This window comes from Lissotriton helveticus, chromosome 7 (genome assembly GCF_964261635.1).
Source record: "Lissotriton helveticus chromosome 7, aLisHel1.1, whole genome shotgun sequence".
Taxonomy (NCBI): domain Eukaryota; kingdom Metazoa; phylum Chordata; class Amphibia; order Caudata; family Salamandridae; genus Lissotriton; species Lissotriton helveticus.
In genome coordinates this window covers 1,070,871,077-1,070,894,728 of record NC_136068.1, presented here as the reverse complement: position 1 = coordinate 1,070,894,728, position 23,652 = coordinate 1,070,871,077, and the positions used below count along the sequence as shown (strand labels likewise).

The window sequence follows — 23,652 nt, the reverse complement described above, 5'->3', positions numbered from 1 at the left end:
TCCCTGTCTTCTTCCGTCAGACGCGGCATAATTATATCTTTAATCATTTCGGCATTGTCCCTTTCAGTGAAGTCACTACCGGCCATGTAAACCTTCTGGTAGTAAGCAGAGAACTCATCCGCCATGGCCTGCGGTTCCGTGATTTTACTTGATCCCAGCCCTTCCAGCTCAGGCACTAACCTGGACGCACGCTCCCCGTGTTCGAGCCATGTGATCAGTTTACCAGTTTTTTCGACGTGTTCGTATATACGGCTCTGGACAGCATTATGTTCCGTCACAGCTCTATTCCTGACAAGATTCTTGTATTCCTCCTCCCGCAGGAGCAACAAATGGAGTTCCGCCTGCGTGTGTGCCCTGGCAACCTTCTCCTCCAGGAGTATAACCTCTGCCTCTTTCCGCGCCACCTCCGCCTGGCTCATCCTCTTCTTCCCGGACACCAAAGACAGTACTTCACCTCTGGCAACTGTTTTATATGCCTCCCAAAGGGACTGCGTGGAATCCACCTACTTTCATTTTTTTATGAACATTTTATTTTGAAAGCAGAGAATCAGCAATCTTGCTTTCATACTTCTGCGAATATTTGAATCTAACCAGAGAGCTAGCTGGGAGAATTTTACATAGCCTCATATTGATAAACCTTGAAAACGTGTGCACACATTTTTTTATTGGAACCACTCTCAGAAATGCAGTTAGAGCTTACAACATTTACTGAGGGCGCTCATCCTAATAATAAAGGCTTTCAATTAATGAACCATAAAAACAAGTTTGAACAGCATTCATATATGGACACAAATATTACCTTAACTGCAGACAGTGCCCTTCCCTGATCCATAATGCGGTACTATAAACTGGTAGCCAAAGGCTTTGTGCTGTAGGGAGTTGGGCCTACTTGTCCCATGGACAAAATCCACCTGAAAACGTATTGCCCTTGACCCCAAAAAATATGTCCTGGGCATTGGGCTATAGGAATTCCACTTCCTTGGCATGATTGTGCTACCTTTGGAATCCTTAAAGTCAGTTTGTCGCCAAAAATGCTAATTATCATTAAATGATTGTACACAATAGAACCAATTGCACACTATGAGTGTGGGGAATTCTGGATTTGTATGTTCAAGAACAAAAAGCAAAACATTTAGTTCAGCCAACTGAGCAGTACAGTCTCCTAGGGACTAAGTATGAATTATAGTCGGGTGAAAGACACCGTCTAGCATAGTGCCTAGAAAGACAGTGCATGCTGCAAAATATTGCTGCTTTGAACCTATAGCAGGTTGCGCAGATGCATCGGTGTAGATAATACACTTGTATTAATGAAAAAGAAGAAGACAAAGTCGAAATCAACTGCTGTTAAGGATGTAGCCCATTGAATCCAATGGTGGTGAAGGGCTTTTGAACTGGGAATGCTAGCTTTTGTGACAACCTCTAGGGCGGGCACAGAGAAACAAGAATAATTTGCTTACCTTGAGCCAAAAGTCGTTCTTTGAGGACAGCCATCTGGACTGCTGTTAGAATTTTTTCAATAGATCAAAAACACATTTCTGCCTGGGAATATAAATGCGATTTATATGCAAAATGGAACCGTATCACCTTAATTGAAAGTAACATAGGTAAATCCAATATCACTTGGAACAATCTGGATGACCAAATTTGTAGTATTCAATTGCGTGTGTAAATGTTGCGTTTCAAGTAAATCAGATTGCAAAGATCTGAGAAACACCGTGTGTTCAGGCATCCAGGAGGATGCTGAAATTTCAGGTTGTATCAAAGCACAGAGTGATTTAATACATTGAGCATAATCTGGAATGTAAGTTTGTCCAAAATTTAAAAAGCCTAGCAAAGATTGAAGTCTTTTAAGTTTATTTGGGGGCAGCAATTGTGCAAATTTTTCTAAAAAATGAGGGGCCAAGCTTTTACACTCATTGGTTACAAGCTTTTACACTCATTGGTTAATAACCAAGGAAAAGAACTCTAAGGAAAGCAATATGAGATTTGGAAAATTTGAACTCGTAACCCAGTTCAGCAAACAGCAAAATTATGCGATCCACTCTAGCTAAATGAGGATTTAACTCATCATCAGTCAAATAGATGTCATCGACAAACGACAAAGCATCAGGGTCTATCTCATGTAGAATCGTCGCAACCCAAGCTGCAAAAATCCAGAGACTATTTTTAAACCCCATAGGTAATCAAGCATATCGCCACTGAGATCCAAGGGCGGTGAACGCGGACCAATCACAACTCTACAGGACCAAATTGTGACTGAAACAACTATTTGAAATACCAAGTGTAGTTTTACATTTGTTATCAACGATGTTGTTAATTAGAGCTGTACTCTGTGTATTTTGGACAGCGAAAGTGCGAGTATGACTATTCAAATGTCGATAGTCTAAAACAACAGGATAAGACTGAGTAGGTTTAGAAACTGGAAAAAGAGGTTTATTCATTTGTGACACAGAGGGTTCAATTACCCCTTGGTATTGTAATTGAGTAAAAATGTCTTTAACGAAAATGCTGCATAGGCTCTATGCTTTTTAAAGATTTATTTTTAAAGAACAATGGTCCTTAGGCAAAGAGTACAAAAAACAAAATGACATATAGACCTTGATGGGTACTATAACCATTCAGTGTCCAGCCGGACAGAGAATTTTAATGTGCAATATAGTCAAAAATATTATACATAACGAGCAACAAGAAATATAACGGGACGCAATCCTGCACCCGAAATAGGAAAAGGAGTGAACAAAACATAAAACATTTAAACATGAAGGGTTTCAGGAAAAATTTAAGCTTTGGTGGCTTTTTGGCTGATCATGAAAAAAGCAAGCCAACCAACACAGTGACCACATTTTTCATACAAATAACAAAGTAGTGGCACTGTTTCAATTGTCGACGACGTTTCGATCCCAAGCTCTTAGTTTAAAGGGATCATCTACAGGACTACCAAAATGTATTGCCTGGTTATTAACACAATGTCTGTGGGGTAAGGAACAGGAAAAAACAAAGGGGAAACTGACATGAGTTTTAAGGATTAAAAAAGAGGTACCACTTTCAATATGCCAGCAGAAACCATGCATCAACTCATCAGTGTACAGTTACTTTGGAGCAGGAAGTTTGTTTTGGCCTCAAGGTTTATAGTAACGTTTCCGCTATTCATCCTTGGATAGTCAAACGAACTACTACCTAATCTATTTCTTCGCGCTACGCCGATTTCTGACCATTTCCATCTCCATCTTCACCACTTCCGTCTTTTTTGGACTCCTCCTTTACCGATATACAATTTTGCATGGTGTATAAAAGTGTGTCCTCCATTCACAGTCTTTCCATAACAATAACTGTACACTGATTAGTTGATGCATGGTTTCTGCTGGAATATTGAAAGTGGTACCTTTTTTAATCCTTAAAACTCATGTCAGTTTCCCTATAAGCGGCACCTGTTACTGTTGGGCCTCACGTTGGCGAAACATGACATCGCCCAGAAGTGGAAGGATGAGCGGGCGCCCTCGGTTGCTGCTTGGAAGGCTGGATTAGACTACTGCATGGGGTTGGAGCAGCGATCTTTGTGGCTCGGGGGTGCCGGCGTAAGCACTTAAAAATTTGGAAGTGGTGGGCTGACTATAGGGGTTTGTGGCTGGAGCCCCCGACTGAAACAGAAGATATCTCAGTGGAATATGATGGGGGTGGGATGGTTGGGCCTGGCTCAGGGGGGGTGGTAGTCTGGGGTGTGTGTGTGGTTGGTCTCGGTGGTGGGGGGAGGAGGGGATCAGTTGGGGCGCGTGTGGTTGTTTATGGTACGTTATACTTTGTGCTGATGGTTTCCCTTAAAAGTCAATGGCTGACATTTGTTTATGTAATGTGATACTGCAGTGGACTCTGGGGTACAGAGACATGCGTCTGTTGTGCACATTGATGAATACATTTTGTTTTAAAAAAATAAATGTCCTTAACGGCTGTTTTGGCTTCACGTTTAAAATGATGTTGAGGTTGAGAAGTTGGAGTGAACCATAAAGGTATTAAATGGAGAGGAGAATCTTTATCCCATCCAGCTTGGTTGTGATATAAAGCAGGAGCCAAAGCAAGGGCCCATTCTGAAGCATGAGCTTTTTTAACAGTGTCTGGAACAAGATGCGAAAATTAAGGGAGGATTACAAACTAATCTTGTGGACAAGCAAGAATAAAAGGAGGTGGCAAATCAACCTCTGCCAAAAGAATGTCATAAGAAGAAGTTAAATCGTGCCAAAATATTCCTTTAATGGTGCGTTTAACATCACCTTCAATCTGAATATCCTAGTGATAGTGTCTGTCAGGGGGTGCAATGCGGGTGTATTTGATTTCTACTGTGACAAAGGTGTCAGTCCCTCTCTCCTCCAAAAGCTGGCGGAGTGTCTTGCAAACTATGGTGACTTCTGCCATGCTGTCGGGGAGACTCAACGCCCAACTCCTGTCCAGGAGAAGGGTTCTCATCGTCTGGGGCATATTTAGCAGTTAAGGCTACAACTTTCTCTTCCGGATTGTGTGCTTATAAGGAGGTGGTTGCTCCTCCTTCTTAACTTTCACATTAAAAGTATGTTGTGTGTCCCATTTTGGTTGTACGTACTCTCCTTGTCTATGATTAAATCGCCTTCCTCTGTCATACTGTTGATGAGACGAGTCCTGAAAGGAACAAAGACAACGACTATCAGAAACCTGAAATCAATCAGGAGTTTTAGTTTTTGAGACGCCATGAAAATCGTAACGTCGTTCAGAGTATTCCAGGGGTGAAGTACCCCCACGAGGTCTACTTCTTTGTTGTGGTTGTTGTTGTTTAGATTTATCCCATGGTTTCTTTGGAAATTCATGGGCAGGGCAAGCTTCTTTGTCAGAAGCTGGTTTGGAAAGAGTGGAAACCGAAGGTCTGGTGCCTAAACTATTATGTCCTAAGAACGTATACCCCTGTGAAATAATAACAGGCAGCTCGCGTTCACTGTCCGCAATTGTCACAAGTTGCTGGAGTATAGCCAGGAAAGCTGCTTCACCTTTAACATTAGAAAGAATTATTCAGAGATAACCATATAAATCAAAATATTTATTTCAGGGGGGCGTGGCTTAGCCAGCAATGATGGCGGTCGTGTAGAGCGAGAGCTCCGACCAGCCACCGTCTATCCTGTCACCTTATCCTGGCCCTAAGCATCCACAAGGGCGTTCAACTGTCCTGCGAGGTCGTCTGGCCTGAGGGCATCACCCGGTGGCGGCGGCAGCTACATTGCGGCCCCGGGAGACTCGTGGTGATCCGGCGCAGCGGAGTGGCCTTCGAGGTCCGGCTAGGCCTGAAGCCGGGGCCTCAATTTCTGTGCAGCCTGACCGGAAACATTCGGCCGGCGGCGGCCGCGAGGTGGAGAGGCGGCTGCGGACGGGAGCGCGGCTCACTCTAGTCAGCGAGGAGCCGAGCGCGCCTGGACCCCTGGGGATTGCAGGTGCTGGGTCGCCACGAGAGAGTGGTGGAGAGTGCGGCGGTGCCTAGCGGGGCAGCGAGGGTTCTGATTTCAGGGCGGCCCGGTGGGGGCAGCCGCCATTTTGCGGCGCCAACTCATCCTCGTGTGGGCACGGAGTGAGGAAGGAGCCCGTGGTGCCAATCTCCGATGGACAGAGCCCCATAGCGGTGAAAGGTGTCGGTGGCCTTCGTGAAGGCTGGCCGGATTGGTTGTTGCGGGCCCGGTGGGTTCTGGTGGGATCTCTGCACTGCGGTGAGTGGAGTGGGCCTGCAAGGAGCGGTGGGGTGCGTCGGCCCTCCCCTCTTCCCCTCTCCCTCCCGTGTTGACCAGCCGGGCTAACGGTCCTTCTCTGCGGCTGGGGAGCTAGGGGGCTGGATCGGGCACCGGTGGAAGACGGGTGACAAACCCCTGGGACCTGTGGAGTGGCGGGCTTGCTGGGGGCCCACTGGGGCTGCTGCTGGGGCTGGTTGAAGTTGCGCTCTTGCCCGAGGGGCCCGGTGTCCCGGTCCATAGCCTCCTTGGTTGCCCAGGGTCCGCCCCTGTGGCTGCGCCCATCGACTCCGAGCGGCCTGCAGCTAGTAGACGACGGCCTATTGACTGCCTTGTGGGCCTGGCCGCTTTCTGAAACTGCCAGCAGTGACGGGCATTGAAGAGGGAAATCCTACCCCCCGGAGCGTCTTGCGCAGCCACAATGACGCGGGATCGCGCTGGTGGTGGCCATGGTAAACAATGGACCCTCGACAAATTCACGGAGGTGGGTCAGGCTGCTGGTACCGGGGGGTCGCAGGCCTTGGCACCCGATAATGCGGCGTTGCTGGCGGCCATAACGCAATCAAGGGACATGCTGGACGCCAAGATTGGGGCCGTGGGGTCTGATGTTACCTTACTCCGCCAGGACCTGCGGAATGAGGTGGAGCACATCACCGGCGCGGAGACTCGCTTCTCTGAGGTGGAAGATGATGTGTCCGTGTTGAAGAAGAAGGTTGCAGCTATGGAAAAAATACTGAAGGGCCTAGCCATGAGGGTCGAGGATGCGGAAGGGCGCGCTCGGTGGAACAACCTATGCTTCGTGGGATTCCCGGAGGGCTGTGAGGGGGACAATGTCGAGCGCTTTTTGGTTGGAGGGCTGGCTCCCCGCGGACGTTCTATCCCGCTGCTTTGTGGTTGAGAGGGCCCACCGGGCTCTTATGCAGAATCCCCCGACTGGGGCATGCCCGCGGCCGATCATAGCCAAATTCCTAAATTACTCTGATCGTGACACCATTCTGCGGCATATAACAATACGAACATCCTCATCTTCCCGGATTACACAAGGCTGGTGCAGCAGCAGTGCCACTCTTTTCTTGCAGCCAAGGCCCCCCTGCGGGGCCTCAAGCTCCAGTACGCTTTACTCTACCCGGCACGGCTGCGAGTCATCTATCAATCCCGTATACTGTTTTTTGATACCCCACAGGAAGTCTTCCAATGGACGGATGAAACGGTGAAACTTCGAGTCAATGTGGCCCGGGGTGGAGAATCGTATTCCTCCTCCAGTGGAGTGGCCTGGGAGGGTCTCAGGAGTCAGCGGCGCCATCGCAGGACATCAAAATCGGGACACAGCTCACGCTCTGGCTCAGCATCTCGCCGGGATGATCCGGCACAGGACCAGCAATCAGATGTGGCGTAAAAGCCTGGGACTCCAGTATAGAACTGTATGTATGATATGCATGGATGCTTAGGTGCGTAGTCTTCTAGGGCTGGGCGCCCGAACCAGCAAGAGTGGGTGGGAGGGAGTGAAAGCCCTGTTCTTATGGGTTGTTACAGGGGGATCCCTTGGAGTGGGTGGTTCTTGTTCCCCCGTTGGGGACTAGGCTACAATCCGACCGCGACAGGTGCTTCCATGTTTGGGAGGTACGGGGTGGGGGGTGGAGGGGGGGTTTGGTGTTTGGGGTTAGGGTAACTGTTTGCGCATGTTTTCCTGCTTCATAATTGCCATGCACTCTGCATGCTGTGCCACGGGGACACCCGTAGTTTCCATACTGATAATGTCATATGTCCACTGCTGAGGAAGGAGGGCGGGTAGGCCCTGGCTCTTTGTGTATATTGAGCTGGAATGTGTGGGGAATATTGAACAAGGTGAAACGGGGGGCGGTCTTCCAATATGCTAAGAGGGCTGGGGTGGATGTTTTATTGCTATAAGAAACTCATTTGCTTGGCACGAAGGCGCTTTGTCTCCAGCACTCTGGGTTCACCCACGTGTACCATTCTGGGTTTACGAGAGGCTCTAGAGGGGTCGCTATACTTATACACAGTAGGGTTCCCTATGTACATGATACACTCTGGACTGACACGCAGGGCAGGTATGTTTTTGTGCAGGGAAGGGTGGGGGGAGACAGAGTGACCCTTGGTTGTGTATATGCCCCGCCACCATTACAGTGGTCATTTGTGGAGAAGCTCATGTTCCTCAGGGGAGACAAGCCTGACACCCTCTCCATTATAGGGGGGGATTGGAACGACGTAATGGAACTGGGATGCGATAGGTGGCGGAGTGGGGCAGCTGAACAGGGAGTGGGTGTGGGGGGATTCACCACCAAACTACATACCCTGGTTACTGGCCTTGACTGGGTGGACACCTGGAGATACAAACATGGTTCACGTAGGGAATACACATACTTCTCCACGGTGCACAACGCATTCTCCAGACTGGACTACATTTTCGTTCCAAGGGGGTTGGCCTATAGAATATTGACGGCAGCTATTCTGCCAAGAGCACTTTCTGATCACTCACCGGTAGTCATCACGTTTAGCGTGGGCCCGGCCAGGCAACCATTTCGGTGGCGCATGTCCGCTTGGCACCTGCTGCAGGACGATTACAGGGAACACATGACCACAGAAATAGATCACTATCTGACCTCTAATGTAGGCTCTGTAGAGTCCTCGACTACCCTGTGGGAGGCCCTAAAGCCCACATTGCGGGGCGTTGATATTTCCTAGTGCGCGGCGGCCAGTCGGGAGCGGCGGAGGGACCTAGTGCAGCGCGAAGCGGATCTGGAGGCGCTGGAGCGCAGAAGTCGGGAAGTGGGCGGTGGTCCGGCCAGACGGCAATTAGTCCTAGCTCAACAGCAGTACACTGCGGTTTTGATGGAGGAGGCGCGGCAGGCCTGGCTGGCCACCCGTAGCCGTGTGTACCAGTGGGGGGACAAATCATGCAAGATGCTACACCGCCTGTGTCAGGGCACCCTACATGCCCAGCCGCTGCCCCAAATCTTAGATCCTGGGGGGGAGCCCATACTTGAGCCCCCCGCAATTGCGGAGAGCTTCACTGCGTATTACGAGGGACTGTACGCACCTCACGAGTGTTTTTGCGGCTGATATGATCCAGCGGTTCATAGACTACCTCCCCCCGTGAGCGGTCTCGGACGAGGTGTGGGACCTCCTGGACCGGCCCCTGTCGGACGATGAACTGGGCACGGCCCAAGGTGAGCTGAATCCCGGTAAGGCGCCGGGCCCCAACGGGGTCCCTTGCAAATTTTTCCTGCGGTTTTCTGTACAGTTGGGCCCGCGTCTCTGTCCGGTCGTGGAGGAGGCGTGCGAGGGCGGTGTGCTCCCACCGGATTGGCGGCATGCTGAGGTGGTGGTCTTTCTGAAGCCGGAGAGACCTCCGGAGAGTCATGCGTCCTACCGCCCGATATCATTGCTTAATACGGAAGCCAAGATCCTGGCTAAGACTCTGGCCACTAGGTTCAAGCCCCATATCACAGACCTAGTTCACCCAGACCAGGCGGGTTTTATGCCTCAGAGGGCTACTCGTCATAATATTAGGCGGGCCCAGGTTGCGATATCTGCCTGGAGGAGCTTGGGGGAGCAGGCGGCACTGTTTATAGCGGATATGGACCGGGCTTTCGACTCCCTGAGCTGGAAATATTTGTTTGCTTTATTGCGACGCCTTAACTTCGGCCCGCGCTTCCTGGCATATTCAGTTGTTATACACAGACCTTACAGCTTCGGAGCGCGTTGGAGGCGCGGTCTCTCGTTCCTTTTTGGTTCGGCGGGGGACGCGGCATGGCTGTCCCCCTCCCCCTACTTATTTGCACTCGCCATGGAGCCCCTTGCTGCGTGGGTGCGCATTGACACCCAACTTAAAGGTTTTCGGTGGTCGGCGGGGCTGGCTGATAAAATTGCGTTATATGCTGATGATGTCTTATTTTTCCTCACCGACTTAGATCGCTCGGGGCTGCGGCTGTTGCGCATTCTACAGATCTTCGGTGAAACCTCTGGCCTTTATATGAATCCGGGCAAGTCAACTTTGTGGATGCTCGGTGATCAACAGCGTGTGGGAGAGTGGGCGTCGAGCCTTCAGTTGGCGTTGGGAGGGGTGAAATACCTAGGAGTATTCCTGTCAGAGGAGGCGGCCGCCTCCCGCGATCGCAACCTCAACCCAGTTTGGGATCGCACGTGCGAAGATATGAAGGTGTGGTCCCGGATGCCATTGACTATCCATGGCAGGTCTGCCATCTTCAAGATGCTGGCACTCCCTCGCCTAGTGTACCAATTTCAAAACCACCCACATAGGATTTCGCCCCGCTGGTTCCGACAAATCAACTCGGCGCTCAGTGTGTTTCTGTTGGAGAGGGGGCTTGCGCGCGTGGCGCTGCGGACGTGCTTTTTATCTTCATATACGGGGGGGGGGCTAGCCACGTCAGATGTTATCTCGTATTACCAAGCAGCGCATCTGTTGGTCTTAAACGACTGGTGGTACGGCGATAGGGGTGATCCGGCCTACGCGGTCGGGCGGTTCCTTATGGGCTCGGCATCCATACATATGCTGCTGTACTCGGCACCGCTTCGGGGTTTCCTCCCCTCTGCCACGCAGGTAGTTTTTTGCGTTCGGAGGCAAGCGCTGCGCAGAATGGGTTGGCGGAATGTGCTCTCCCAGGAAACCCCTCTCTGCCGAAATGGTCCTCTGCCCCAAATGGACACGTTGATGGGCTTTTGGGGGTGGGATGCGGTAGGAATTTCCACTTTACGCGATGTGATGTCGGGCTACTCCCTGAAATACTTTCAGAACTTACAAGATGAATTCGGAAGGCCCCGCACCCAGTTTTTTAACCCCTTCGATGCTCATGACGAGCTCAGCTCGTCATGAGGTACACCTCTCGTGTGCTCACGACGAGTTGAGCTCATCATGACCACACCCATTAACATTATGGCCCAGCACAGCAGAGGAATATCTGCAGCATCAATGGTGTTAAATACCTTCAGTTTCGACATGCCCTGACGCCCTACCTGACTGACCTGGAGCAACTTCCAGAATTTAGTCCACTAGAGGCCAAACTGTTCACGGGGGAATTACCGGATAAGAAAATCTCACGCATATATCAAACACTAGTCCATCATTGCTCTTCTGACTTAAATAGACTTAAGTCCGCGTGGGAGCAGGACGTTGGGGACTTGAAAGCCAAGGATTGGGCAGAAGCCCTGGCGAGCCCTAGGGGAGCAGCAATCTCCACTCGCCTGCGACTGATACAATTTAAGTACTTACATCACACTTATTTTACCCGACAGCGCTTGTGGAGGGCGGGTATGGTTGGTTCCCCTGATTGCCTCCGGTGCGGGTCGGAAGTGGGTACACTGCTACACACCACATGGGGATGCTCAGCGCTACGGAGATTCTGGGATAGGGTGTTTCGATGCTTGTCTGAGGTGTTGGCCTGGGAGCTCCCCAGTGATCCAAAATTGGCTCTGCTACATGTCATGGAAGGGGTGGGAGCAACTGGTACAAAAGCCATTCATTACTCCTTGGCCTCACATTAGCTAAACAAGACATTGCCAAAGCTTGGAAGGCGCCCCAAGCTCCGCCACTGGCTGCCTGGAAGAATAGCACGGACTTTTGCATGGGGCTAGAGCAACCTATTTTTAGGGCCAGGGGGTGCCTCAGTAAGCATTATAAAATCTGCAAGAGGTGGGCTGATTACCGTGGTCTGGACCTGGAACCTCCGTCTGAGGGGGCTGCCCTCCCGACACTTGGATAGTTGGACTTTGACACACTTCGTATGATGTTTGATGGACATGGCAGGTTTTGATATGGACATTTTATTGCATTTAAGAATTGGTAGCAGCGCATGGGGGAGAGATGGGGGGCTTTGAGTTGCTTATAAAAGTCTGCTGTTGATATTGTTGCTTTATTGATGGTTGCAGTAGATTCCGGATATCGGAGCTTTGCATTATATGTGTGTTCAGACAATAAAATCTTTTTTTTTTTTTTAAAATGAATTATTTCAGTCAACCGTAAAAATTACCAACCAGTTTCATCCCCAAATCTAGGGAACGACCTGCCCCGGGTTCATTCTGTATATGTTTCAGGATGTTCAGCAGAAACCCCATCGAGGGAGTGCCATAACAGAGAGTATACACCGTGGCAAACACTTTCCCTCAAGTCGGGCAAGTAGATAGTCGAACTGCTCCAAACCACCGTGTGTTTGCTTGGGCAAGTGTGGACATATTTATACCTTGAAGGTGCTGGGTTTGACGTAAAGGTGGACATAATAACGTCATCAAAAAGTCTCCTTTCTTTGAAAACTCCATGAGTTCTTGGACAAATCAATATTCAAGCAAGGGAAGTCCCTAACTGCTGAAGCTGAGTTTTCCAAGAAATCGTTGTGGATTTTCGGAACTAGTGGAAGTAGCCATGCCGTATTTGGACTGGATCGGTTATGTCTAAATATGGTTATGATTTCTATGCCTATATAAGGACAAGGTGATTTATACCTATATAAGGGCATGAATCGGGAAAATTACACTAGGGTCCTAAAATGCTATACAACATTAGGAAGGCCATAAAAACATATCTATTCCCCACTGTGTAGTCTCTGCCTTTCCCTCCGTGTTAGTTGCTTTGCTGACAGCGCCAGGACGCCCCTTTGCTGGGGCAGCTGTTGCGCTATACAAATGGCAGTAACATAACATAACAGGCTCTGGTATCACACCGATGCCCACATACCATACTCCAAACCCGAGGCAGACCTCGCGGCTCCGATGCACCTGACAGCATTACTACCAGAAGTCCTCGCATTAGATCCAGATGATATACAAACACTGTCTACAGCCTGCTGGTCTTGGAGACGGCTGAATGGGATGCTGGGTGGTAGGATGCTATACTCACCTGCTACCCCCCTGACGGACAACCCCTGGCTTCCCACCACCCAGGAACGATTGGTCCAGGGCACATTGATATACACTCATTCGAAGACATTTTCCCGGATGACATGCTTTCCCAATATGCAAGACGCATGATTTAAAGACACCACCCACATGGCCATTTTGTGCTCTGATGGCTTCATAGTGCACTTACAGCACAGATCCAGTCTTACCCCTTGGCCCCAGCCAAGTTAACGCCACTGATGTTAGTGATCACTGACATGGAAGGAGATAGGCTCACCCGCAAAATATACCACTCCTGTCTAGGCCTTCTACTAACATGAGACTCCAAACTCAGGATTGCTTGGGGGACGGACTTGGGGAATCCCTTGATAGCAAAGTTTGAACTGCCTGTTGTGCACAGATGAGCCTCATCTCCCTTAACCATCGTCATAAGCTAATACAATATACATTTCTTTGCAGAGCTTATGTCACACCCGTAGTATTGGCCCACATTGGCTCCGCCCATACGTAAGATTGCTCAAAATGCCACTCGGAGGCCGCAGACTCTGCCCATATGGCTTGGACATGTAATAATATAGCACCATACTGGAGGGAGGTATTCAATGGACTTGCTTCGATGACACACATTGCGCTTGAACCCTACCCCTTATTAGCTCTACTGGACAATGTACATGATCTCTGCTTTAAAATGTTGCCATTGCATGACTTTTAGCCAAACAGGAGGTAGCCAGTCATTACGGGAGCAAACAATCACCTACGGTAGTGGCATGGATAAAGAGTCTAATATAGTGTGACACTAATAGTGAGCTGTATGCAACCCTACAACCATCCACCACCTGCCTGAAAGATATTTGGCAGCCGCTGAGAGATTGCCTTCTGATACTAGACTCTCCAAAGTCCACTCAACCACCATGAGCGACCCTTCCTGAGATTTGCCCATATCCTCTCAGCAGTACTGGGGGTGTGTGTGCCATGGAATATTCTTATTGTGTCATTGTGAGATGGGATGTGATGCTAATATGATATTCATTGTTGTGTTTAGTTCTTCTTTGTCATGCACAAAATGAAACAGCGAACCATTCTACTTCCCTTTCGAAAGAACACCTCTGTATGTCTATGGTATGATTCAAAATGTAAAAATAAAGTTATAAAAAAAATCATAACTAAATGCCATTAAATGTATGTAATCAGTTGTACTTCAGTGACCGGCACGCCTTTTGTGGATTTGCTCCATGTGGTTCAACAACTCTAGTGACAAGTTCAGGGTTACAGGGTGGAATGGGTGATCGCATGAATACTCTACCGATAACGTTAGTACACGTCAGTTTCCTGACAATTCAACTTTTGAGCATTTTATCATCTGATTTTGATGTACTATAGCAAGAGAACAATGCTTCTGAATGAAGAACCATTCATATAAGCACTATCAGACACAGCTGCCCAACCTCTACTTCCCTTTCTACAGATGCCAGGTGAACCATTAGTTGAATGGTCCATTTGTGGAACATACAGAAGTTTAGTTGCGTCTGTAGGCTGCAGTCCGCAGGGAACGCTATCGCCATTTAAAACATAATCTGGCTATAGCGAGACAGACTAAATTTAAACATCTAACAGTTAACTGATGTCACAGGACTCAAAGTTGTTAAAGTCTATAATCAAACAATTAATGGAAAGATATGAAAAAACTGTGTCAAATAAAAATGAAATACTTTGCATAACACTTGATTACTATTGCACAAACCAGCCATGTTGTTTTCTTCGTACTAAGGGCCTGATTATGATCTAGGCGGATGGGATACTCTATCACAAATGTGACTGATATTCCATCCACCGTATTGCAAGTTCCATAGAACATAATGGAATTGTAATTTGGTGAACAGGATATCCTTCATGTTTGTGACGGAGTAACCCTGTCCGACAAGATTGTAACCAGGGCCTAAATCTGTTAACTGGAATTTTTCATCTTGGATCAGAAAGGTGGCGCAACCCTGACACCCTAGATGTGATTTTTCAAAAACTGCTGCTTCTGTCGAAACAGAATGGGTTGATACTTTCAAAAGTTGCCTGCCCTCATTATCTTGGTTTAACCCTGCACTTACTTGTTCTATTCGGCAAACTCACAGACACATGACCAACTCTAGATACGTCTGTATTACAGTACAAATGTTTGCTTCATTTTGCATTGGGGAGCACAAAGGTGTGGGCTGAATTTGATTCAGAGGAATTCTGTGGAATTACATTAAAATTCCGCAAGATTCTGCTAGAATTCCGCGATGAGGCAGAGTGGGCATTTGGCGCTATTTTCTTAGCACAAAATGCACTCTTGCATCCAAAAATGTATGCATTTTGCACTAAGAAATAGCACTGCCAAATACCAAATTCACTGCAGTGCATATCCCTCAGTGCCGAAAGGTTGCCGAGGGGTTTTTGAGGTCAATTATGGGACATAATTGACCTCAAAGAAATTTGAGTTTTATTTAGAATCACTATTTGTGAAACATGAAATACTTGTACCATCCTAGAAATAATGGCCTTGTGGAGAAGTGCAATAAAGGAATAAAGGACAACTTTAGTTGTCATTACAAAATTATCTAGGTTGTGAAGGGGAGTTGAGGGAAGTGCTAAGGGCTGTGGCTAGTGCCCCCAGTGCACATACAGGAGAGTCATCTTAGCTCTCTTTAAGTTCTGAACCTCACCCAGATAACCAAAAACCAAGATAATCCATGCTTGATTCCCGTAACTTGCATTTTTCTACCTTCAAAGTTACACCTTTGTCCCATAAAATACTCAACACCTTGGCTAGACTTCTATCATGTGTTTCTTTATTCTGAGTGGGAACCAAATAATAGTCTTGGAAGCACAGGACTCTAGTCAAGTCCCAAAATAAACTTTACATAATTTGCTGAAAAACTGCATACGCTGATGACAACTTAAAAGGTATGCGTTTAAACCTAAGCGCCCCTTCGGTGGTGATAAAAGAGATTAAATGTAGCTGTGGGAGAGAGCTCGACCCCGAGTCTCCCAAAATACATTACTTACCGTGGGTAACTCTGTGTTCCCGCAGAAGGAAGCTGGGACCATCAGGGACCTGGGGAACAAAAGAGAAAAAAACGGGTTAAACCATTCCTCCCGGCCTCTCCCATGCAGGAAGGAGGAGGAGCACACAGAGGGAAAGGCAAATACGGGACCCCACAGGGCAGAGAAAAGGTAATTCTATTACAGGACTGGAGGCTTCAGATTATGCTTCTCTTATCTTTACTGCAAAACACAGCAGCCAATAATAATGCATATTTTCAGAATAAACATTATAAACAAGTACATTGCCCATGATGCACACATATAGCCACGCCTCCATAGTCCATAAGAACCCTCTGCGTGGTCCCATCATCCTCTTTCTTTGCTGCTCACAGCAAGAGTTAAGTGCTCCATTTTATGTTCCCTCACTCTGCTTTGCATGGGGATTTCATTGTATTTGATGATTGTCACTGATTAAGGGGTGATTGACTGCTTTGAATTGCCTTCAGGGGTTGTGACCCGTGATTTTCACCTCAGGAGCGAGCGCTCCGGTCTATTCCGGGTTTTAAGCCTTTCTAAGCTTCGTTGTGTGGCCTCATAGAAGCGGAGTTCTCCCGCCAGTGATGCGACGCTTGATAGCGCATCTAGGTTACGGTCCTTGACTGGGCAGGGTGGCGGCCGTCCTCACTCCTTCATGGGGCCTTCTACTGGCAGCGTCTGGGCTTCCCTCATCGCCCTCAGTCTCACGCAGGCACCGGCTGGCTCTCGGCTGACGCGCGCGCCTCAAATGCGCTCAAATGGGCTGGTTTTGGGCTGGTTTTGGGCGTGTTTGGGCGGCGCGCCTCAGTGAGATTCCTCGGCTCATTTAAACACATTTCAGGTCTCGGTTTGCCGCCCTGTTTGAAAATCGCCTGTGAAGGTTGGAAAATATCGGCCAGCAGAGTGGGCACACGCTCGTTATATATATATATATATATATAATTCAATTGGCCCTGGTCTCTGACCTCTATGATTACAGCTTTGCTGAGGGGGTAGTTCTAAGAACTTCAGACTTTCCATTAGTGTGCTTGTGGGTTGCCCCCCTCAATACCCCTCCTAGTGGCTGGAGTATTGCGGTATCAGCATCTCCTTTGATATTATTAACTTACTATTCAGTCCACCCTGACTATGGACGATTGGGTGAAATACCCTGATGAGAATGAGGAAGAGGAGGAGGCCTATGATGGACAGCAGGAGGCTGTCCTAGAAGATAATTTGGTGGAGGCACTGGACTCCTCTGTCCAGTCCTCCGTAAGTAGAGCAATGGAGACCACGGTCTCCCAGACCGTCCAGCAGGCCCTGGCTACTGCCTTGCGGCCTATTAGGAAGCAGTTGGAAGGTTTCGCTAGGCGGCATGGTTACGGCAAGCAGCCTCAAAAGCGGAAGTCAGAGGCTTCAACCTCTGGTCAGGTTTCAGCGAAGGCCAAACAGTGGCCACATGCCCAGGCGTTATCCAGGCTGCCCGCCAGTGGGGCAAGCGACCATTCCTATATGAGAGGTCAGGCCAAGGCTAAACTAACGGCTTATACCGATACGGATTCCACCACAACGAACACGGACACAGACACCGATACTGACACCTCGGAGGACCCTCTCCCTCCAAAGAAGGCGAAGATTTCGCCTCCATTGGCCCCGGCGGCCCCCTCACCTCCCTTTACCTTTGACCCTTCAGACATCATGCACCCACGATCTTCTGACTGGACAGCGCCTTTGGAGGTTGCGGATTACTTGCATGAGAATCTGCGAAAGGGTTTTTCTCGGGAGGTGCGCAATCGACTGCGTTCCGAATGCCCAAACCCCGATCTACCAGACAAGGTGGCAGAAACGCCTGACATAGACCAAGCCTATTAACATTCCTGAAGAAATTTTCAAAAGACCCTAAACGAGGCCTCGACCGCGCTTGGCGTGGCTGTCAAGCCAAGATGCTCAATGTGGTGGGTCGATGTGGTGGGTCTTTTGGCAAAATTCTTAGAGATGGCCTTGGCAGCCAAAGAAGGCAATTCTTCAATAGACCCAGATATCCTGGCGGGATGGACCCAACGGGCCATATGCCTCATTGGAAGCGCCAATTGTGCAATTTCTGCGGAACGGAGGAAGTCATTACTCATCAGGATGACATCTCCAAGTACGTGGGCACATTTACAACCTTGGACAAGGCACAATCCGGAATAAAGAGGGTCTTCCACCAGGGTGTTTTTAATCGGGCCGGACGAGGGAGGGGCCGCTCGTCAGGCCGCGGTTTCCAGCAAGGCTCCCAGAGAGGCAACTTTGGTCGTGGCCGAGGGGACTGGGACTCCACTCGTGGAGGTACCTTCTACCCATCACGCAGAGGCTTCAACAAGGGAAGATTCCAGAACGGAAATAACAGGGCAAACTTCAAAGCCCAGCAGTCCACAGGTGAGTGTCTCAGATCATTCGCCTCTTCCTTTGGGGGATCGAACTCAGCACTGTCTACCACAGTGGCAGCAGTTGACACAAGACGCGTGTGTGTTGCAAACAGTCATGGGTTTTCACTTAGATTTCTATTCTCCTTTTCAAACCGCTCCCCCCCGCGAGTCTCCATTTTTCCCTACAAGATCGCAAGTTTATAGACGAAGAAATTGCAGGGTTGCTGCAGAAACGCGCGATAGCACAGTGCGACATGGGGCCTCACGGTTTCTGCAGCAACAGTTTCTTGTACAAAAGAAGGGAGGTGGGAACAGGCTTGTTCTAAACCTCAAAGATTTCAATCAATTCCTCACTTACAATCATTTCAAGATGGAGGGGATCCATCTCTTAGCAGACTTACTTCAGGGAGACGACTGGATGGTCCGGTTGGACCTCAAGGACGCCTACCTATCCATTCCGATTTTCAGACCGCATCGTCGCTTCCTCCAATTCAGGTGGGACGGCCGATGGTACGAATATTTGGCCCTTCCTTTTGGGTTTTCGTCAGCTCCTTGGTGCTTCATCAAGGTGATGAAACCGGTGATCGCTCACCTTCAAGAGCGAGGGGTGAGGCTGATAATATACTTGGACGATATTCTGATCATGGCACAGGACCAGGTCACCCTCTTACAGCATCTGAACCTCACGACTACGCTGCTCCAGGGCTTAGGGTTTGTGATCAACCTGGCAAAGTCGGTGGTTCACCCAACGCAGGTCATAAACTTCCTCGGGTTCACAATAGACTCCAGGTCGGCTCAGTTGTGTCTTCCCAAGGCGAAACTGAGAGATTTGAAGAAAGAGATTCTGTCCCTCCTAAGCAAGCAAACGGTATCGCTCCGGGCCATTGCCAGGGTAGTAGGGATCTTGGCCTCATCGATTCAGGCCATATTTCCGGGCCCCCTTCACTACAGGGCCCTTCAACGCTTGAAGATCAGACACATTCAGAAAGGGTTTTCGTACGCAGATGTCATCCCACTGTCGCAGGAGGTCAGGACCGAGCTACAGTGGTGGCTAAGTCACGTCGAGGCCTGAAACGGCAGAGCTATTTTCGGTTCTCAACCAGAGGTGGTAATAGAGTCCAACGCCAGCCGCTGGGGCTGGGGCGCGCGCTGCGGCGACATCTTCACAGGCGGAAGATGGTCTCTGCAGGAATTGTCTCTCCACATAAATTGCTTAGAGTTGCTCGCAGAGTCGTTCGCCATCCGAACACTATCCCCGAGGCAGACCTCATGTTGCATCCTCCTGCACATGGACAATGTGTCCGCAGTGAGGTATATCAACAAGTTGGGCGGAACGAGATCGTCTCTTCTTGTCGAGATAGCCAAAGACTTTTGGCACTACTGCCTCAATCACCAGATCTCGGTGATTGCGGAGTACATTCCGGGACAATCCAATCAGGTGGCGGATTGGAATTCCAGACATCTCAGAGACTTCAGCGACTGGATGTTGCTGCCGGAGGTCTTTCAATGGCTTCATCAGATATGGGGTCCGTTTCGGACGGATCTCTTTGCCTCCAGACTCACTTGTCAGCTACCCTGGTTCTTCAGCTGGAGGCCGGATCCAATGGCTCAGGCGACCGATGCCTTCCTACAGGAATGGTCGGGCGCAGTTCAATATGCGTTTCCCCCGTTCCTACTGATCCCCAGAGTGATGTCACAGGTGATCAGGCAACAGGCAGAGATTGTCCTGGTGACGCCATGGTGAACATCCCAACCGTGGTTTCCGATGTTACTTCAGTGGAGCTGCGATCTCCCCAGGTTACTCCTCGAGTCGACCTCGTTATTGCTGGGCCCTCATCAGGAGCGGCATCCAATGATAATGGACGGACGACTCACTCTGATGGCATGGTGGCTTTCAGGGAACAGTGGCACATGCCAGGAGTTGCGGACAAGGCTTCGGACTTTCTCAAGCAAGCCTGGGCACCTTCCACCAGGAAGCGCTATTCCTCGGCCTGGTAGAACTGGATGGATTGGTGCGTGGAACGACACTTGGATCCCGTGGGGTCGGAGCTTTCCCAGGTGCTAAACTTCCTGTCGGATAAAGCGGCAGAGGGACTGGCTTATCGTTCAGTCAACAATTTTCGATCGGCCATTTCAGCGGGACATGTGCTGGTAGATGGTAAACCAGTGGGCATGCATCCAATGGTGTGCAAACTGTTAAAAGGAATTCGGGTTGCTAATCCTCCTAAACCCAAGTATTCAGGTCTTTGGGACGTGTCCTTAGTTCTTTCCTTGTTCAATACCTGGCCTAGCAATAGTGTACTTTCCAGGAAATAGCTTTCGGCAAAATTGGCTATGTTGTTGTGGTGTCGGCGTGCAGACGTTCTTCGGACGTGAGAGCACTCGACGTTACAGGTAGAGTGTTTACCCCGGAAGGGGTTTCTTTCACTATTACAAGACGTACCAAGACAATGACTCGTCATATTGACTATAATGCTTTTCCAGAAAATGACAAATTATGTGTGGTGAATTGTTTAAAGACATACGAAGAGAGTACAAAAGCATTGAGACCTCAACATTGCTCCCAATTATTGATTGCACTGCAAAAACCGTACAGACCTGTGGCGGCTGCCACCATTACCAGATGGCTCAGATTCATCATGCAGGAAGCTGGTGTTGATCTACAGATTTTTTGGTGCACATTCTGTTAGAGGCGCTATGGCCTCGAAATCATACATGTTGGGTTCTACCATTCAGGACATTATGCGTATTGGTCCTCAGAGTCGACTTTTAAAACGTTTTATTATAAGCCGGTGGGAGATATTACTTCTGTGGTATTTGGACAGCGTTAAACTAGCATAATCTGAAGCCTCCGGTCCTGTAATAGAATCAAAAATTAGCTAGCATTCGTGCCAAGAATTTTCAATTCGATTAAGGACACAGAGGCGAGGATTATCCCACCCGGCTTTAAATGTAAAAAGCTTACCCGCCCATGTTCACTGTTATGACGATCTGGTTTATACAGTGATTACGGTTGTTTCAATTCATTTGTTTCAGGTTCAGACAAGAAGTCTGACTAAAACAAGATGGATGGTACGAGTCTATGCCTGAAGACTGGTTGTTCTTCCACGTTGGAGGAGTTTATGGACTTATTCATGTTACCGTTGGGACTTGCGTTCTCTACAAAGAAAGAGGATCATGGGACCACGCAGAGGGTTCTTATGGACTCTGGAGGCGTGGCTATATGTATGCATCATGGGCAATGTAGTTGTTTATAATGTTTATTCTGAAAATATGCATTTTCATTGGCTGCTGTGTATTGCAGTAAAGATAAGAGAAGCATAATCCTCGCCTCCGTGTCCTTAATAGAATTGAAAATTCTTGGCACGAATGCTAGCTAATTTTTGATCCCAGCGGAACAGGAGGAGGAAGTCGGAGCAGAGATTGAGAGGAAGAGTCGCAAGGAGTCGGAGACCTCTCAGGATGGGAGCCTGCGAGGAGCGCCGAACGGCGGAAGCGGGAAAACAGAGGAAGGCTCCGAAGACAAAAAGAAGATGCCTGAGGAGTGGAGCGAAGACTGGTGGATTCTCCCCAGGAGATGTGCAATTGCTGTCGCAACTCCGGAGAGTTGGGGCACGGGCGGTGAGTGACCCATATCTGGTTGTATCCAAAACAGGGACGCTGTGGGGGCGGGTATCGAGGGAGCAGGGTCGGAAAGCTTTAATATACTGTCAAGGATTTTTTTTTTGTTTTAACCCACATCGTATTGCATACCTGTAGTGGGCAGCCCAATATCAAGGGTGGTTTGTTGTTTAAGGTATAAAGCGGGCATGTTATTTTTGTTGTTTGGTGAAAGTTTATATTTTCAGTCTTACCTGATACAGAGGTACTGCCGGGTAACCTTGGGGTCAGGTCCCATGAAACGGGCTGAAGAATAATACAAAACAGACAGAAGGACTTTAGGAATATAATCAACTGGGCTAATTAAGACACCTTTTCTTATATACGTTTCTTTTCCTGTAACTATAACACCCACTATTTATTTTTGCTGTGTCAGTGTGAGTGAGAGTGGGGGGAAAAGGACAAGAAATGCCCTCCTCCAATACTTTTCTGACTCACAACAGTCCCGAGGGAGTGTGTGAAACCGCATCCTATTTCACTCTTGGTGTGGTGGAGGACGCTATCTCAGGTCCTATTCAGAACATACAAACTTCAAGGTACTCACCATCTGTTTTCTTCTTTCGATCCTCCTGGGGATTTCCACCTGAAGAAGAGTGACCTGTAAAAAGAGAAGAACAAGTCTTTACAATGCAATAGGTCTCACATTTTTAAAACTTTGACCTATTGGCATTGCAATTGACAATACCTATTATTATTGAAGGTTTTGAAAACACATAAATGAATGTCTGACAAAATATCGACATTCACAATATCGACGTACAAAAATATCGGAGCAAAAATATCGAAATCAAATATATCGGCTTCCTATACTTAACTAGATATATACACAAATATCGTTTTTTTAATATCGATATACAAAAACATCGTTTACTTTTATATCGACTACATTAACATCGGAAAACAAAAATATCGCTATCTACAAAAAATAATGGCATTAACTATAATATCGACATCAAAAATATCGTGCACTTCAATATCGGATTATCAGCTATATCGACTTTTTATATGCATCTGTTTGTATAATTAATTAACGTTTTATATGTTTTCACATCTAAATAAACACACAATACTTAAATTAATACTATAGACACACTATTAATTTGTCAAAAATATCCTATTGGTATAATTATATCACCTACACATATAAAAATATTCTATACTACTTTGTATAATTTTATTATTTTTTTTGGTTTTTCACTTCTATTACAAAGTAATCACAACTGAAATTCAAATATACTAACTAACCAATCACAAACCTAATTTTTTAAATGAACCAATAGCAAAGTAATTACTACTGACACTCCCCTATATAAACAATTAAAATCTAAACACAAACTACTTGCCAAAAGTCACTGAAGGAGATTTATCTCTATCCGAATTGCTGCACAACAACTAGAAGAACCAGACTATCAACCTACTATCACATCTTCTAAGTAAGTAAATAAAATAGAAACTGCATTATTTGCTACTACTACTTACTTACCTGCTAAATACCCAGTGCCCCTTTGCTATTCATACTACTTAACATGCTAAATAATTATATGAAACTATTTTTTTTAGATACGACTACTGAATATTCTACTCAAAAAAACTGAACAAAGCATAGGAATACAGATTCTAATAACTATGTAAGTAATTTCACATTGTTTCATTATGTGCACATAAATCTAAACACACAGAAATAATGACTTTTGCCCCACATATTCCTTTTTTTCTGTAGATTCTACTACTGAAAACTGCACTACTAATGAACTAAGGACATCAGTACTATTTCTCCAATACATTTTACTAAGTAAGTATTATGCAACTGAAATAAATGTGGAAAAACAATACAAACATTTAGAACTGTTCTAATTATTTTCTATTATATATTGTTTATTTACAGAGCAAACACAACGAATAGATATACAGACATAATACAGAACTCCACATTCTGAATAATAAAG

At 47.6% G+C, this 23,652-nt stretch overlaps 1 long non-coding RNA gene across 3 annotated transcripts in view; it reads right to left on the bottom strand.

Annotated features, from left to right (window-relative positions):
- Positions 1 to 23,652, bottom strand: part of LOC144767229 (uncharacterized) — a 353,258-nt gene that overhangs the window by 194,519 nt on the left and 135,087 nt on the right. For 2 of the 3 annotated variants that reach the window (XR_013598106.1, XR_013598107.1), the window contains 3 exons: positions 22,251 to 22,304; positions 21,901 to 21,952; positions 15,645 to 15,693 (listed from right to left, as the gene is read on the bottom strand). This is a non-coding gene — a long non-coding RNA (uncharacterized LOC144767229). Of the gene's footprint in view, positions 1 to 15,644; positions 15,694 to 21,900; positions 21,953 to 22,250; positions 22,305 to 23,652 lie in introns of those variants that run through there. The other variant, XR_013598108.1, reaches the window with a different exon arrangement.